The sequence below is a fragment of the Pseudopipra pipra genome, chromosome 4 (genome assembly GCF_036250125.1).
Source record: "Pseudopipra pipra isolate bDixPip1 chromosome 4, bDixPip1.hap1, whole genome shotgun sequence".
In the NCBI taxonomy this organism is placed as follows: Eukaryota; Metazoa; Chordata; class Aves; order Passeriformes; family Pipridae; genus Pseudopipra; species Pseudopipra pipra.
Window position 1 is genome coordinate 18988874 of NC_087552.1, and position 18199 is coordinate 19007072.

At 39.4% G+C, this 18199-nt stretch overlaps 1 long non-coding RNA gene across 2 annotated transcripts in view; it reads left to right on the forward strand.

Moving 5' to 3' along the window:
• The first annotated feature begins 350 nt into the window (after positions 1 to 350).
• The window catches only part of LOC135413840 (uncharacterized), a 41728-nt gene continuing 23879 nt past the window's right edge, over positions 351 to 18199 (forward strand). The window contains exon 1 of one of the 2 annotated variants that reach the window (XR_010430425.1): positions 351 to 425. This is a non-coding gene — a long non-coding RNA (uncharacterized LOC135413840). The other variant, XR_010430426.1, reaches the window with a different exon arrangement.

The window sequence follows — 18199 nt, forward strand, 5'->3', positions numbered from 1 at the left end:
CTCTCTAATATAGGCTTTTCATTCTGGGAATAAGCTTGGAGGTATGGATTGAAAACATCAGATTTCCCTTTCAAATGGAAAAGTAAAAACAAACAAAAAGCAGTTCCCTGGAACATTCGTTATATATACTGTGTTTTGTTTCTCTACATTCCTGTGTTTGCTTGTTATTTTCTTTTGGAAAACATGTACAAATTACGCAGTTTCCCTAACCTACTCTACTTAGTCAGAGGAGACAGACCTGAGCATCGACTGTTTGTATTCAGCGCAGTGCTGCTCAAAATAGTTTATAGTTGAGTATAAACTGAACCATCAGAAATAGGATCTCAATCCTTTGAAATGTCAGCAGATCAAGTTCACTGCGCAAGCAGGAGCTGGATTTTCAATCCAGAAGGCTGCATCATTCTCAAAAGCTCAAGATTATTTAGGTGAGTTGATTTACTAACACGGCAACTAACGAGATTTGTGCTCCAAAGTTTGATTTATACTTTGGATTCATCTTGTCAGACCGGCTGTAAATAATATCTACTAAGAGCAACATTTTACATGGTCCATTTTCAGTTTGCTCAGATTGCTCAGAAGCCTGCAGTGAGGTAAGTCATCTCAAACATCAGACTCAAATTCTTCTTTGTCCTGGGCCACCATGTAGGAAAGTAAGAAAGGGTAATGGCAAATGGGATTTTGGTGGCTGGCAAGCTCCTGGCCCGGAATCTGCAAAGGCTAAGCAAGTATCCCAGTTCAGGATATCCCTGTTGACCAGGTTCACAAGTTGGACAGGTCCATGATGGAGGGAAAAGACCAAACCAGTGGCCAGTCTCCCCCTCTTCTCTTTACTGACATCTAGCATCAGGATTATCTAATGCTGACAGAAGAATTAATTCTTTGAAACCAAAATGTGCAAAATGGTCTTCAACTACAACAGATCTTTGGGTTTGCCCTAGGGGACAGAACAAAATGCACACGCCCTTCTCTAGATCTGCCCTAAAAAAAAAGGTGACTTGGGCAGCTTTGACACATCAGTGCTGAAGATAAATCAGAGAGCAGAGAAAGGCAAAAAAGGGCTCTTTCTTTCCAAATCCTGTCAGGCAGCTTCACAAAGTTTTTCTTTCACAGGTTCATGCCTTTAATCTTCTATTGTTGACTAAATCTGAATATCACAATGAAAAAAACAAAGTGTTGAGATGAAGAATCTTTTGATTCTTTTTCCTTTTATATTCTAACTTTAAAAGTTGTTGGGAATGTTAATGAATGAATAAAATAGAAACACATTTTATAGAGAAGGCAATGTGTTTTCAGTAAGGCTTGGAAGTACAAGTTGCAGTTCAGGTACATAACATGAACTTAAACTAATGATCTGCAGACAGCTTCCCACAGGGAAATTGGTGCTATATATAACAAAGCCAGTTTGCTACGTATTTTTCTGTCTTCAACATGCTTGAAGTTCATCATAACACAAACAGAAAATGTAGCAAGGGCAGATGAAGTTCTGCAAATGGTGGCATTAAAAGGCTGTATGTCTCAGAAAAGTGTGTCTCATTTCCTTTTGGATCCAGTGGCTGACTGGTTTAAGCACAGAGTATGTCTATGTTGCATTTTCATACCTGCTCTGGACTCAAGTTCCCATAAAGAGATGTCACATTTCTTCAGATGGGTGGCTTCATTTCAGCAGCGGGCAAGGACAGGTCCTGTTTGTAGCTGCTGGATGCTGCCAAGTTGCAGCAACCCAAGGCAGGAGGAGCTGTGTCACCTCTAAAGTCACTCCCTGTGTAATAAAAAGCAGAGTTGAGGCTCAGCATCCCAGCATCTGCTCTGTAGCAACCCCACACCCCACAAGAGCTTCCCTAGCAAAGCTCAAATCCTTAGTACAAAGGAGTCATTGAAAAGAAAACCATTTTAATCTGTGGGATAGAAAGACTTTCTGCAGCTGAGCTGAAATTCTTAACTCATAGTATTGATTGAATGGTCATTTGTTATAATGATGGCTAAAACAGTCAAGCAGATGCTACAGATATTGCTCTTTTGATTTATAAATGTAGAAAACTCTTTCTTTGCTTTCCACAGAAGAACGCAAAAATTCACAGCCTATGTTCTCCAAATGTAGTTGTCCAGGTAGATTTGAGGGGGCTATTTTTCCTTTTTTTTTTTGTGTTGTACAAACAGATTATTTCACAGGCTGATGGCAAATCTGTGAAGGCTAATGATGTGGTGCCAAATGTCTGTCCCAGATCTCCACATCCAGAGCTAGGGAAGATAATAGCCTGTAACCCAGGATACCTCAGCAAGCTTGCTAACTTACCATGTCAACAGGGAATGTTTATCCTGCACATGCAGGATCAGTTTTATCTCAAGAGGTTTGGCACAGAAGAGCTGATAAATTCACAGCATGTATTCAAACACTGCTTTCAGAAAAACATTTCCACTTTTATTCTGTCAATGTTCAGACGTGGCTGAAGAAAAGTCCACAAAGTGAAAGAGGTGGGGCCATGAAGTACAGATCAAAGAGAAATCACAGCTGAATCATGGATGATTTTCCAGATGCATCAGATATCGAAGGCTTGCTCATTGCACAGTGGAAGGAGGCAAATGAATGGCTGTAACATGGACAACTTCTGGTCAATAGTAATGATAAGGACTATAGCTAATAAAAGGGGCAGTACGAATACAAGTAAGCAAATTAGCATGACGTTGCTCAGAGCAGCTTCAAAATAGCCCAAGAAACACGAAAATATCAGTGTAGCATAATAAAAATAAGAAGAAGAATCAGGTAAAAGCACCGTTTCGTCATGCCACGCTGACAAAATTACCCTCGAAAATTGAATGTACAGCTCTAATTGATGCAATTGAGAGAGACAGAAGATAATCTGAGTACTTAATGACTATGATGGGAGCATCACAATGTAATTGCAATGTACTTTTTTTTTGCCACAATGTATCATCACACCACCTCTGTTCCTCTGGAACAACTGTATTTATTGGAATGGAAGTACATAGATTCCCAAATCCCTTGTTTCATATCAAAACCTGCATGCCATCTCCTGTCATTGTGTCAAGAAGATGCAATTCTGGATAGCTGTGACTATAGCACAGTGTTGATTTTGAGATCCACATCATATCTGCACTGCCAAAATTGGGAATTTGCTCAGTTTGTTAACTTAACTGATCCAGAGAGAACTGTGGGGGATGTCCTGCAAGGACATAATATTTCTTCCCCATCGCAGGCCCCCCATGTATTATAAGATACCCTTAGTTGAGATGCTTGATGCCAAATGTCCTCAGTGAAGAGGGAAACTGATTTTTCCCTTTCCATCATTTAAACATTTCATCTATTATTTTCATCATGTGTAAAATGAACAAAACACTAGTATTCTTCCCAAAGGCATCATTAGACCCAGCTCACTACTTTCTTCTAAGAGATTCCCCAGATTAAAGTAGAAAATTTTTTCTTATTTTTGCTGTTGTTGTTTTTATTATTATTACTATTAGTATTATTATTACTTTGCAACTGTCAAGACATTACATGCAGTCATAAGACAGAAAACAACAAAAAGGTAAGGAAGAGGCAAAATATTTTTCTTTTTTCTTTGGTATCTTTTTTTTCTTCTTTCATATAGCTGGTCTGTCTCTGTGTAGCAACATGCCTGCTGCTACTGTCCAATAATACGTTACATTAAGAGTGAAGAGACATGGTTGAAAATACCTTGTGTCTTACCATATTTTCAAATGAAATTTCTTCCTCCTCTCTTATAGTAACTTCCTAAAGATTGCAATTGTTTCTCTTGGGGAGAATAAGAAAGAAAAAGGAAAAGGCCAATCTCTCCTTTATTTTTTTTTCAAGATAAATGGTTAGCTCTTTGATAGGCAAAACATTCCTGAATTCTTTCTGCTGAAGTGCTTTTTTCCTATTAAGTTGCTATTTTTCTCTTAAAAAGGATTTTCTCTGAAGGGGACTTTTAAAATAAATAAATAAATAAATAAATAAATATATAAATAAATAAATAAATAAATAAATAAATCAGACAAAATATTTAACCTGCTTTACTGACCACATATGTGCTACTACTAAAATCAGCAGCATGTGTTTGTAATGCTGTGTGCCATTTTTCATTAAATCCATAAATGCATTGCAAATAATTTCCGTGGATCAGTGGTAAATCTTTCAAAACTTTTTTTATATGAAATTATGGGGAAAAGTAAAAGATAAGTACCAGGATGCCTCAAGATGCCTACTTCAGCCATTCCCAGCAAGAAATGATGTTAAAATAAGGATTTCCAGCAGAATACAGGCATGAATAAACAGAAACAACCTATTTCCATGGAAACAGCTCATCTAAAACCTGGACAAAGGAAGCATGTGAGTTCTTCCCTGACTGTATGTCATATTTAACATTAAGTCAGTGAGGTGAAGCACCCAGTGATGGGTTATGACTGACTCCCCAGAACACAAGAACTGCAGTCCCCAGCTGAGGGCAAGCTACAGGACACAGACCAAGTTTGGAGCGTGGGACAGATATCTGCATCCCAGTGTCCTAGGCCCTTGGAGGGTGGGAAATAATTTGCTGTTGTAAAAGGTATACAGCATCAGCAGTATTCCCTTACATATTTTTCTTGTGATTCAAGATGGGGAATCATGCTTGAAAGATGTATTAATAACTGCAAATCGGCTGCGTGATTTGTCTTAACAATTTCATATAATGGATAGGGAAACAGTATTTATCAGAGCTTAAATGCTACTGACACTCAGAGTGAAAATCATTAGAGCATTTGAATTATATATTTCCTTTTAGCCTTTTTGTTATTTCTCCCTGAATTGAGAAAGCTAGAATTTCTCCCTGAATTTCTGGAAAGCTAGAGCAAACACGGAGCAAATAAAATTCATACTGCAAAGTGAGCGCATGCTGTGTTAGAGGGAAAAGAACGGACTTCTCCTGGTCCTTAAAATAATATTAAATTTTTAAGAGGTTTTATAGAAAGCTTGTAAGAGCTGGATGCCAGCAGAACCAGCCTGGCAAGGGAGGCCGGCCTCCCTGAGAAAGCCCTGTGAGTGGTCTGATGAAAATGAGCTCAGATTTGGCTAAGTCATGAGTCTTTGAGAGCGGCATTTTGCATACATGTAACAAGTTTCTTTTATGATTATATAACAAAAGCATTCAGAGTGAGTATAAGCTGTTCTCTGCATGCATGAGCAGCTAACTGATAGGCAGGCTGTGTTCACATCTTCTCAGGTGCGTACATGTTCTTCCTTTATTCACTGCTTAATAATAAGCACATGAAGAACCATATTGCTCCACTTGGACTCCTGCAATGATTGAAAAATGTGTTTAAGAAAGCTTGGGGGGAGTACTGTGATGATTTAGAAGTTGCTACGGGCCGAGAAATCTCAGAAGGTGCTGCCGTTTTCTCTATGGAACTGCTAAATGCAAGCCTGAAGTCACCCCATACAAAGTCAACAGGAGGTGACAATCCTCATCCTCTTTAAAAGCAGAAAATACTGGGAATGCCTAACATGTGGCCCCAAGATCATGGACTGCTGGATTCAAGCATGAACTCAGTCATTATCTGAATTCTCCTTGTGGATTACTGAGATTGCCAAGTGTAGGGGACTAGTTTGCCACAGCCTTTGTGCTAAAAAGACTTTCTTTTTCTCCCACTTCAGTGCTGGAGGTACTAGAATATGACTTAATCTTTGTGAGATTAATTCTGGATCACTGTGCTCTTGATTATGTAATTTGTCAAGATGTACTACTTAAGGAAAACAGGTGCCCAGTACAGCTTCTTACATCAGAGTTTAGCAGACAGGTTCCCAGTGCATACACAGATTTTGTATCAGCTGACAAAAAAGTGATACTTGATTTTTGTGCCCAGTTCGAAGCATCCAAGATAGTTGCTTTGCAGCTGATTTTTTTTTCAGTGGTCAAGATGCAGATGACATCCACATGGGGGAATAGGAGGGGAAGGATGCTTCCCATGGGAGGTGCTCCAGGAAGGAGGTCTTGTAGGTAGGTGCTGGACTTCTCTGTGTGTGACCACTTAAGGCTGTCAGGATTTTGTTGTTCCTAATGACCCTCCAGGCACCCACAAACCTGATTAGGTATATTTACATTTTTAAGTGCTACATCCTTTTCTCATAGCAGGGAAGGCCAGAAAGACATATGAACTGATCCCATCTGTTTCCAACATGTTGCAAGACCTTGCGGTGCTAGGGCTCAGAAAAGGATGGAGAATCAGTATATATTTGGAGTTCATTTCCCTAGCTTACCACAGGCTTTCACACACATCCTGACCAAGCAAGCTGCAATGGACGTTAAACATACTTTCATAGATTTCCCAGAGCTCTCCATAGAGGCATAAGCATTATCTCCATTTGGCCGAGAATGTGGCTTTGGGGCACTCAGAGACTAAGTGTGCAATCCAAAGCATTAGTTGCTATTATTACCATTTGTTTTCATATTGTATTACCTTCAATGAAGACTCATTCTTAGGTCAGTTCCCTAGTCACTGCACAGTTACAAAACTAAATGACAGTTCACACACAAATGAGCTCAAAACCCAAGTAACGGCATATTTTAATAGCAAATGTATTTGGAAAAGCCTTCTGTCTTTTCTGGTTAGCCAGGAAATGAGGCTTTTTTTGCCTCTGTCAAAGGCCTGGCAGGAGTCATCCTTCATTTGGACACATCCATAACAAACAGCTCTCCCTAAGACTGGCCACAGACAGTACAGCAAAAAAAAATGAACCTGGCTGCCACATTTAAAGCTACTTTGGGGTGCAGGGAAGCATCAGCCTGCGATCCTCCTCACTGCTGGGGTTGCCAGCGATGGTCTTTTGAGCTCTAGATATTAAGCTGTCTCAGGCTTACCTCTGCTTTCACCTGTCCAGCCATGATGAGGACAGGGCAGAGAAAAGCAAATGGAAATTCACCTACAGTGTCTGCAAACAGCACTGTATTGTTTTTCCAGAAAATAGCAGTAAAATTCTTAATGTAACTAGATATGCATAGAAGCACCAGCAGGATGATATCTCAACATATGTGTGCATTGTGCCAAAAAAAGAGACAAAAAAGAAATCCCAGGTGGCCTTGAAATTACAGAGTGTCTGCTGCAGGAGTTTTTAAATTCCCGTGCAAAATACTTCACATCCTGAACAAACCCATGTCTAAAAATAGGCCCATAGAAGACATGTGATGGCACTGCTCTATGTGAGTTCCTGTGCATTTGACAAACATGAGAATCACCAAGCAAACTGTAGGTTTCAAGCAAGATGCTCACGGTCATTTACTTTTTGTGACTGATCCAAATTCCATTCTTACCCTGAAAGAGAAAATATTGATAGATCCCAGAGCAAAGCAATTGTTTCAATATAGTAAATTGAATCCAAACATGAAAATAAGATGGAAGACCTATGTTCCAGAGCTGTAGGCACACCTAATTAGAGCTCTCAGCTGCAGACTCTAGAGAATCTAAATGAATGGGGAATGACATATTACCAGAAGAAGTAAAATAATATGAGCAGGAAGACAAGGCATAATTTAGTTCTAACAGATTACTTAAAGCTATGTAAAGATTATACCCATAGCTAAGTGATCTAAAAATCTACTAGTGCAATCAGAAATGTTTAAGCACACTGCTGACCTCTTAAGCACACTGCTGTCCTTTCAGGCACTATAAAATCACGGTGCTGCTAAATAGTATTGTAACTTCACATATGTAAGCCAGCTGGTCTGCACAAATGTTTCAAACTGCTTGTGACCAACACTTTGCTCTGGCATGACAAGCTTGCAGTATCTGACAGAGAGCTGCAGACTTGCATGCAACCAAACAGTGCCACAAAATGTTTTTAGGTTTTGAATGGACAAATTTTTTCCCCACATTTTATTGAGAGCACTATAAAATATGAGGACCTATCAACAGTAGCACTGTGCTTATGGTTGTTACATAAGCTCTCTTGCAGGTGACTTTGGTACAGGACCAAGACCCGGTTCTTGTGAATGCAAACAGAGGCTGTACATATCGAAGTGTACACTGGGCAAAGGAGACAAAGAAAATATCAATACCCTTTTGACATACAGGGAAGAGAATAGAGAGACTAAGAATATCCTTACAGAACCACATTAGGGATATTCCCACTAATGGCAAATAAGTTCACATGCTTACACAGCAAAGTTGAGCATTGGCCAAAGGTACTCTGTGTGGGCACCAGGAGCAGGATGGCCATGTCAGTACAGCACTTTAACTGGGCTCCGCTGGGCCGTGCTAACAGACTGATACTGGCTGGGTCAAAGGCCTCTTTGTGATGCTAAACTGGGCAGTGCAGACACCTCCTAAATAATTTGCTCAATGGCAATGAAGCCCAGAGCACAGAAGCTTCAATGTCTTTAAAACAAGAGAAGCCTTTTCACGATAACTTGCTTAATTCTGATCAGCATCTTGCTTATCTTTATCCTGCTGTCCTTTTTCTCTGCCGTCTCCAGCCTTGCTGCAGTAACTTGTAAACATGTGCGCTCTTTTCCACCAAACATGGCAGAAGTGCAAGAGAGATAGGAAAATGTCTTTTTTTTTTCCATATAGACAGAAGAGCAACCTCCTATGTGCCCTCTACTGAGGGCCACAACATGCACTCAGCCCCCTGATTAGGCACTGTAAGAACCAGGGCTTTATGTTTCAATAAACACAGAATGACTTATGTGTTTCTCTGACAAAATTCACAGACTGCTATAGGAGAGATACCTGCAATGGCTGCCTTGTGACACTTCTCCATGCTACCTACCCTAACTTTCTAGATATTCAGTAAAGGCAACATACAACTATCTGCCAGGATGACGTTGATGATGTTACAAGGTGCAGGTAACTGCAAACAAAGAATGTCTAGCCTGAAGTCAATCTGAAATAAATGTCCAACAAGAAAAACATGGGACAGCCACTTATTTCTCCTGACAAATAGCTAATACTCAAAGTCGATGGAGTGCTGTCACACAGATAATTAAGATAAAAGATATTTGCAATAGAAGGAAGAGGAAAGAAAGTAGATGTAGCTTCAGTCCATTTTAGAGGTACGACCTAAATAGAAAGAAAAAAGGAAGGTAAATTAAGCTGAAGCTAAAGTCTAAGGGAAAAATGCTGACGCTGATCTATAATTAACAGACTAATACCTTTTAAAGCCAAGAGAGACCAAATAATCACCTAATGTGATGTAACGCACTAGTGCTGTGAGGGTGACAGGATTCTGAGATTTTTGACATTAATGTTTTTTTAGTTAAGACCTAAAGCTGACTATTTGAAAATTCTCCACGAGAGAAATTGTTGAAAAAGTTTGTCTGAGCTCAGGAAAATGGATGGGAAAAAAAAGAAAGAATATAATAAAATGGTGGAAATTTTGTCTGCTACACCAATTTTACCCAAAAATAAAGATGGAATCATACAAGGTAGTATGAAATGCTTTTCAGAGTGAAAACTGACATTTGGCTTTGAAAACATTAAAATTATAAAATTTAGAATTATCAGACATTTTTTCCCTCTCAGAGAACATGTGTGAAATGAGCTTAATTGCACAGCATTTGGGTTTTTTGAGAATAAATTTTCCCATGAAGAAAGGTGCTACTCAGATTCTTCTAGGCTTACCTTTATTCCATAAGTCAGACTAGCCAATTCTGCCCAGACTTTTTAAAAAGATATCTGGTCAGGGCAGAAGAGCATTGAAGGATAAAAAATTCAGCATATTTTCATCATGACACTGAAAGATTATCAATCAAATGCTTACAAAGCACTCCAGGGTACCAAATGAATCAAAAAAAGACTGAACAAAAAAAGGAACAAAATTGTATCTGACTTCTGCAGGCTTTTCAAGAAGAATGGTACTAATCATAGGGCAGTGAGGCACTGGACTGGATTGCCCAGAGAAGCTGTGTATGCTCCATCGCTGGAAGTCTTCAAGGCCAGGTTGAACCCCATGGCAAGGGGATTAGACCTAGAGAATCTTTAGTGTCCCATCCAACCCAAGCCATTCTATGATCTGTGAAAAAAGACCTTGTAGAGGAGATCTCATGCAGAAGAGGACAGGCCTTGTTGCAAGAATAGCACAATGTGATTTCTCCCAAGTGGTAGAAAAGGTGGTAGATCACAATAAGAATTTCCAGTAGAAATGGTTTTGCTCATGGCTGAGGTTGTGCGCTGTGTTGGTTCCAAGATTATGCCGTGATGAGTCAAGGAATACAGCCTTAGAATTCCTGGAGGAGGGTGTGGGTTTGTGATTAGGGGTTTTTTTTCTCCTCTGTCAAAGACTGGCATCAACAACCCATCCACAAAGTAGTGGAGGTGACTGATGGAAGAGACTGCTGTTGAATTCCCAGAGAAAGCTGGTGCATCAGGTGATAGCAAGCAGGGTCAAGAATTACAACACTGAAAGTCAGGTCATCTAAGGATCCGTTGTGTAAACAGGACACCTCAGGAAGAGGCATTCACAACAGTAAAGTTAAAAAAAGCTAACCTGTTTTACTTTGCACATAAACAAATGAGGAGCACCCACGCTGATACTTACTGCACTTTTACAGGAGAGTAAATGAGGAGTTTTTAATTCCTAATCCTCTTGACTGAGATTACTGTTACATACCCACCTCACCTGTGCACCTCACCTGCACAGGGTTTTCTGTAGATCTGGGAAGAGTATATTCCCTTTAGAAGCTTTTTTTGCATTCAGCCATTCTTCTAAGTTGCTGAATGCAATAACAGAGTAAACAAACAAAATAAACCAACCAAACAAACAAAAAGTGAAATACAAAAAGTGAAATGAAAAAATTAAATTTGCCTAGAGGAGAATTTGGAGGAACGATGCTTCTCTAGAGATTCTCAGGTTTTGACCCATGTTGTCTTTAACTGCAGTATAAAATGTGTTCCAAAATAATTGCAATCAGGTTAGAAAATGTCAGTTGCTCACCTCTGCATCTTAAAGAAGTGTCTGGGTTGTGCTTTTAAAGCTACATGAAAACAAACTCAGCTAGAAACTTTTGCAATTCAAAATATTTAGCTGAATGACAAGAAAACTAATCCTTGTTTTATTATTAGACATGATAAAAGATTTCTGAACATCCTGGATGTTCATATTTTTCTTTTTCTTTTTTAATGCAGTGCTACACTGAAAAATGACTTTGTCAAAAAATGTAGCTGAATCTTTTAAAAGTGAGAAGTGGTTGTTGAAACACAACACAAAATGCATTGAAGAGATCTAATGTTTGGGGAAGCATGCTCTGCTCTTTCTCTTTTTCACACCCTTTGCAGATGGCATCAAGTCTGATGTCCAAAAATTGAGGTGCTCAGAATCATTAGTTTCCTTGAAATTACTTGGTGTATCTGTCCTTGGTGCATAATCAGTCAAAATTAGAGGCTTATTTTAGACCTTGACATAAGTTTAACAGCTTCTATTAGCTGCAAAGAATTAACAAAGCAGTGGGAGAGTGCAGTGGATGCACTGGATTCTGGTGTATGCATTATTGATTGAGCACACTGCAAAATAGCTGAAGTACTTCTGATTTTGACTGTGGAGACTCCTGGTCCTGTCCTGTCAACCAAGACACCAGGTATCACGCATCACCAGCAGAATTGTTAAATTTCTAGCTGATACCTTAGAAAAAATTTGCTGACAATGACATTAATTTTCCAAAGGCCATGCTTAAACCACGAGACCAGCTGCTCCCACCCCTAGAGAGATGTGGGTGGCAGCAGCCTCCCTTCCTGACCCTGAAAGTCGGGTCAAGGAATTTGAAAGTATGATTGCTGAGGAAAGCAGAGGGTATCCCTGACCTCAGGTGGAGGGAACCAGCATCCTAGAACATTCCACCGGGCAATTAGAAGCAGTCTGTGAGACCTGTTGGAAATTCATTACTCACAATGATGTGTGAAAAGGAACAAACAAATTATTCACCGGGACCAGACTGCTAGCAAGGCAAGCAGCTAAGGAAAAGGAATCCTTTTACTTGTAAAAGGAGCACTTGTGATGCAGGATTACCAAGATACAATAAACATAGCGCTTCAGAATGCTATTTTGACAGATCCAATTTTTGGAATGAAATCACACACTAAGTCGCATGCTTAAGCAGATGCTGGGTGAAAATGAAATTAGGGCTGGATTTAAATGATACTTTAAAATTATTTTAGTGGTTCTTATTGATTAGGAAATGCAATTTTACAGGACAATATTATGCATAATCAAAATGCAGTCAGAAAGAAAAAGGTCAGGATATTACTGAGCAATAGTCTTTTATCTTTACAGTAGTTAGCGAAGAAGACTAAAAAGAGTAAAAGTAAGCATTTTTTCCCAAGCATGGGCTACTACTTTTCTTTAATTTTAAGTTAACAAAGTTTAGAGAATTTGTTCAAACTACCAGGAGCCTCTTCCCTCTCTGTGTGTATTTCTGTTGATATAGCTGTGGAATTTCACACTACTCTCTTAAATATTTTCCTGATTTCATTTTAGTAGAGAGGTGATAAATTCTGCTTCATCACATCTTGTACTGAACAGCCATGTGATGAATATATTTGTCATCATTTTATTAATTTTGAATAATTAACGTCCCAAACCCGGATGATTTCCCATGTTACAAATTCACCTAGTAGGTACCTCAGTGAAGGCAGCTCTAATTTTCAGGGACACAATAGGAACAGCATCACACAGGAGAGGTCCCTGTCCAACCCCTTTCTGTACCTGTGATCACGTAGGCAAAATTTCAGCTGGGAATGCCAGGAACTAATCCATAATGAGAAAAACCCAGGCAGTGGTACATGTTATTGGATTTAAACAAGGGCAAAAGAATGGTTCAAAATGGTCTGAGAAAGATGGTCCACCTTCCATCAGCAGAAACAGGGTTTTTTACAGATTCCTAGTGAAAGAAAGGTCCCAGAAAAAAAATGCTGGTAAAAATGAATTCTAAACTTTCAGAAACTGTTCATCTAGATGGATTCTACTCTGTTTGTTCAAGTAGTATGAAAACATTCACTAAGATAAAAATATTTCATTTAGATAATAGCTGAACTCTATCATTTATTATCAAAATGATGTGCTGGATACATGTAACAAAGGAGGTGTGTAAATTCAGTATTATCGTGCATATTTTATTATGCCACACAAGCTGAAATGAACAGAACTGGAAAAGTAGAAACAAAACACATTCACATTATTGAAATGAAACATTTGTGTCTTTTCAAAACAAAAACAAGAAAATTGAAATGCTTCATTTAAACATTTTCCTGTTTAAAAAAAAATAAAAGGCTGAAATTGACATCATCCCATAAAATATTTTGATTTTTTTAAATAGGTCTTCTGGGGGGAGGGAAGTGTTCTGTGAAAAAAGTCTGCCTGCTCTCATTGCTAAATACAGGCAAAGTAGCATTGGATACATTATTTTCTAAAATGGAGATCAGTCCTGAAGGCTATAGCTTCTTCCAAACCTCTCTAGGCTGAGCTGGTACCAATGTCCTTGTGAGAGGTGATTCTTAAAATGGTACATCTGGACTGGTCAGGCTGTTCACCCAGCAGGTCCTTTGCAAATAGCACCAGAAAGGACCTGAGCATAATGCAAAAGTAAATTAAAAGGACTGCAGGTGATAGCATTTTAACTGCTCTGAAACTGCCTGACAATAGTGAGCAGAATCACATCCACTCCAAAAAACATTGCTTTCAAGTTTTGGAAAGGTCATTTTCCATTTCCTGTCTTGAAAGAACTTTGCACCCTAAGAAAATATGATAAAGACATGTATGCTTTCATGTGATGCTTGTTCAGCCTGTTGCTCCCTTGCAGGGAACTAGTCTTCCCCAGTCATGTCCCACCAGCCTGGTTTCCCCCTCCCCTTGGATAATAAACACCAGGTGATAACTACACCTGCTCAAACATCCAGGATGAATGTCTGAGAGAAAAAGTTACTTTGCTGAGGGTAAATTTATCCCGAAATCATCCACAGAAACAAAGTCAACTGAACAAAAATAAGTAGAAGTGCATTTGACAGCTATTTGTAAGAGCTCCATAAATTCATTTATTTCCCATCATTTACCGCACTTCAAGAATGGAAAAGATGAATGCGCTTTCCTATCCATCTGAGGGGGTTGTAGCTATAATTAAGAGGGTATTATCGCTGAAGTCTAATTACATTCTTTAAAGTATGCTGATAAATGCACACGAAGAACTGTTTTATAACTTGATTCCACCATTGGCTCTTCTATCCATGCTAAAACCAGCCACCAAATAAACAAAATCTGCTGATAACAAATCTCACATGATAGGGTTTTTACCATTCTTCTCAGCAGGAAATGTGATGAGAGGGAGGAACAGAGAAGTGGGCAGAACTTTAAGTCTATTTTTTGTGCAATTAAACTTTTCCTTTTGATGGCTTTTTTCCAGTTAAAGAGCTTTTTCTCATTTTAGTAACAGTGGTTTACATTTGTTCAGCTCTCTCAGTAGGGGCTAGCTGGGTTCATTTCTTGTTAATCCTCATCTGATTACTACCACTGAAGTCTTGTTGACCCCTCTTTTGTGTCCACAAGCAGTTTGAGACCAGGGTAGCATGCCTCCCTGCTGTCCTATAGCACATAGCATGTGAGGACACTACCCTCCAACCAAGGTTTCCAGATATTATCAGAGTACAATAAGTCATTTGCACAGCATTTGCCATCCAGATGGATGGTATTCTGCTTGTTCATTTGCTTGAACACTGATTCTTTGCATGCGTTGTTCTCAGACATACCCAGAGAGTGTACAGCAGGTTACCTATATTTTTCCTTTTTTTTTTTCTAATGAAATGTTTCCTTGACCTTTAAACACTGGTGAAGACAGATGACAATGTGCACAAAATGTTTGTCTTAATTGTTCTGGGCGATGTGACTTCACTATGAAACTTCTTTCAGAGGCTTAATTACTCCCAGTGCTGCATTTACAGCAAAGGGAAGGTATCAAATGAGACAATGAAGGGAGCTCAGTGGTTTTGATCTTATTTTCTGAAATCGGGCAATCTCACGCTTTCACCATTTATTAATACAGATCATTTCCTCCCATTTCTCACTATTGAATTGAGTTGCTGTTTGCATTCTGATGGGGCAAATAAGTGGGGAGCTGCATTCGTCACTGCCTGATAATGGATGAGAGCTGTTTGTTCGGAGACAGGCGGTTCCTCTGGAGGCCCTGTGATTTGCCAGAATATATTACATTTTTCCAAGATTATTGCACAGCAGATGATTAATATTGCATGCTCAAATGGCCTTTTCAAGGACTGAGCAGGGAGCTGGGGGGGGACTAAGGGAAAGCCTCAGAAGACTAATTTCCTATCTGCATATTGTGATAGAAATGCGTAATTGCAAGCAGTGCTTTGTAAGTTGCTGGTATAAAAGAGGAAAGCCTGAGCAATGTGTAGCCAGAGGAAATATGTCTTCAGTTGACAAAACCAGCAGAGCTCTGTTGAAATCAATGTGGCTCCACCGGTTTGCATCAGTGAGGAATCTAGCCCAAAAAGATTACTAGGGAGGTGCAGCAGGGAATTACCATAGGTGAAGCAGTAGTTTTAGCAGGATGAAGAAATATAGTCCCTAAATCAAGGACAGCTTCTGGTGTGGACTGTACAGAATTATGCAATTGGAAGAGGAATGCCTAGAAAAGTTAGCAGCCAGATTAGCTCAGTTGGTTAGAGCATGGTGCCAATAAGGCCAGGGTCATTGGTTTGATCCCCATACAGGCCATTCACTTACAAGTTGGAGTCGATGATCCTTGTGGGTCCCTTCCACTCAGTATAGTCTGTGATTCTGTGAGTGTGCTACATCTCAGTCTGAGTGGGAGGATGAGGGAGAGTAGGTAGCTCTCTGCCATGGAATGCATGGAGTGGAGAAAGGGCGTTGGTTCAGGACGGCTGTGAAATGTGTTAAAGATGTGCCTAAGACTACATTGGCCTTTATAGTCAGCAAAGAACTCTGCAAAACCCATAGTGGGGGAATGTAATACTAGTGGAAATGCTTTAGCAGAATTGAGTGGTGTAGCTGTAAGAGAGGGTTGTATAAATCATTACTCAGGTCTTGACTCTCTGATGTACCTTGGGTCATATTTTGGCAGCTTTGGAAAGCAAGCTGTGTGTAAATTCCCCTACATGTCTGAGCTGGATTTCGATGGACTTTGGGTGGACTCCATGCTCTTCATGGCTATAGCAGCAACATTTTTGTATTGTCTTCTACCTTTCAGGCACAAGAACTTGAACAAAATTCAGATGCTTAAATAACGTGAGAAAATGTCTAAAATGATTCACCTCCCGCCTCTTTAGCCTTTGCAGGAGCACTTTTGGCTAGCTGCATGCATCATGACTCAAAATCCTGGGAGCACATCCAAACTGGAAATACTTCCCTCTCCTTCCACTTGCGTGTCCTCCCAGCTGCGTTAGCTGCAGGCAGGTTGTGCTATTCCTACGTCCTATGCAAAAGTTGTTGATGCCACCTTGTTTTGGTCTCTGCTTTCTATGTGTATTTGGCTTTTATTTCTTCCACTCCCTTAAATATATGTACTGCTCCAGTAGAGGTTCCCTCTAGGGAATGTTTCCCTGTCAGAGAGAGAAAGGGGGTGTGTGAGGGGGGTGCTGTGCTGGTGGACATTTGGGTCTGTTACAAATACAAAGGTGTTTGCTATCCCTAAGAGATCAGCCAAAATCACACTTAATATATAGAATTGTACAAATGTACCAGGACAAATACCAACTCCCTCCTATCTAGGTAGCATCTGGCAGTATTTAAGCATCTGAGCATCATAATTTATATGCTGCCAGCTCTGATATGAATGTAACTCCACAGAAAGTAGTTCAGCTCTCACACTTCTTGGTCCTGGATTCTCAGGTATGAGTTTAAGAAAGACTGAATTCACTCTTGGCTGTGCAAGCATATTCTTTTTGAAACTTTTATTTTTCCAATTTTGCATCCATGCTAAGTTTGCCTAAATATGATTTAGGGGTTTGCCTAAATATGATTCATATGTCCTCAGATTTCATCATGTTGCCTAAAGCAAAAAAAGTTGCTAGAATTTTTTTGTCAAAAAAAGCGTTGAGGTCACTATACTCGTAAGGAGACTTTCACAGAGAGTTGGTTTTGGTTGATATTTTTTTCCTTAATTAAACCTTCATTTTTTATTCTTATGGGTCCAATTTTGTCACAGAACTATTGGTGTGGAAATCTAATTTTTTATATTAGGTGCTTAGATTACTTATTTATTTATTGTCCCAGGAAGGATGCTGTAACTTAAGAAACTACCAAAAAGACCTAGATAAAAAAAACAGTTGTAGCATATGATGAGTGAAGAGCAAAATTAATGAAGAAATCTATGTAGTTTGGGACCCTTGGCCTCTTGATGGTGTTTTGGTATAGCTAAGCTTAGAAAGAATATTTTGTTCATCTTTCAAAAATCCATATGCATAAATTGAGCACTCTGAGACTGTTGGGTTACATCAGGGATAGGACTGTAATCTGGGAGCAGTGTTGGCTTATGTCCTTGCCATCAATTATCTAGCAAATATTTGGGAACAGCGAACATTTTCAATAGAAGTTGGGTGAATGGGGGTGGAAAAGGTCATGGCCCAGGTGATTTATCTGCAGGAAATAATTCAGCTACTTTATAAAACCACTTCTGCATCTGGTCCTTTGATTGCCAAACTATTCATTCTTTCTAATGCATCAGATAAATGCTTATGTGAAGAAACAAAATACAGTAGAGCAGAAGGCAGATAATTTAAACACGGAAAAGCTGCAATGTCATGGGAGATGCACATAAGCATTCCTTTGTTCCTTTGTCCTTCTCCTGGCTGTGGGAAGAAGCCAAGTCTTAATAGCAAATGTGTTAATTCAGTTTCTAAGTTAACTATTTGGGAAGAGGTTTTGCACTGTTGTGTGGCTGACAAAATCAGGATTAAGTCAAAGAGATCCTTCAATAAAGGAAAAGGAGGCCATAACACAACTTCCACGGTGGGTCTGTTCTGTGCAGATCAATCAAGAGGCTTCATTGGTGTCAGACCACTGCCGGTATGGCACAAGGGAGAAGTGTAGGTCTTTTTCCAACTGATGCTAGCAAACCCCTTGTGAACAGTACACATTCTTTGGTACTGTATTTACATAGCTTAATAGAGTTTTCAAAGGTCAAAATCCAGGCGGTACACACTTTGGAGCATTAACTACATACTCTCATGTTGCTACATTCTTAATTGT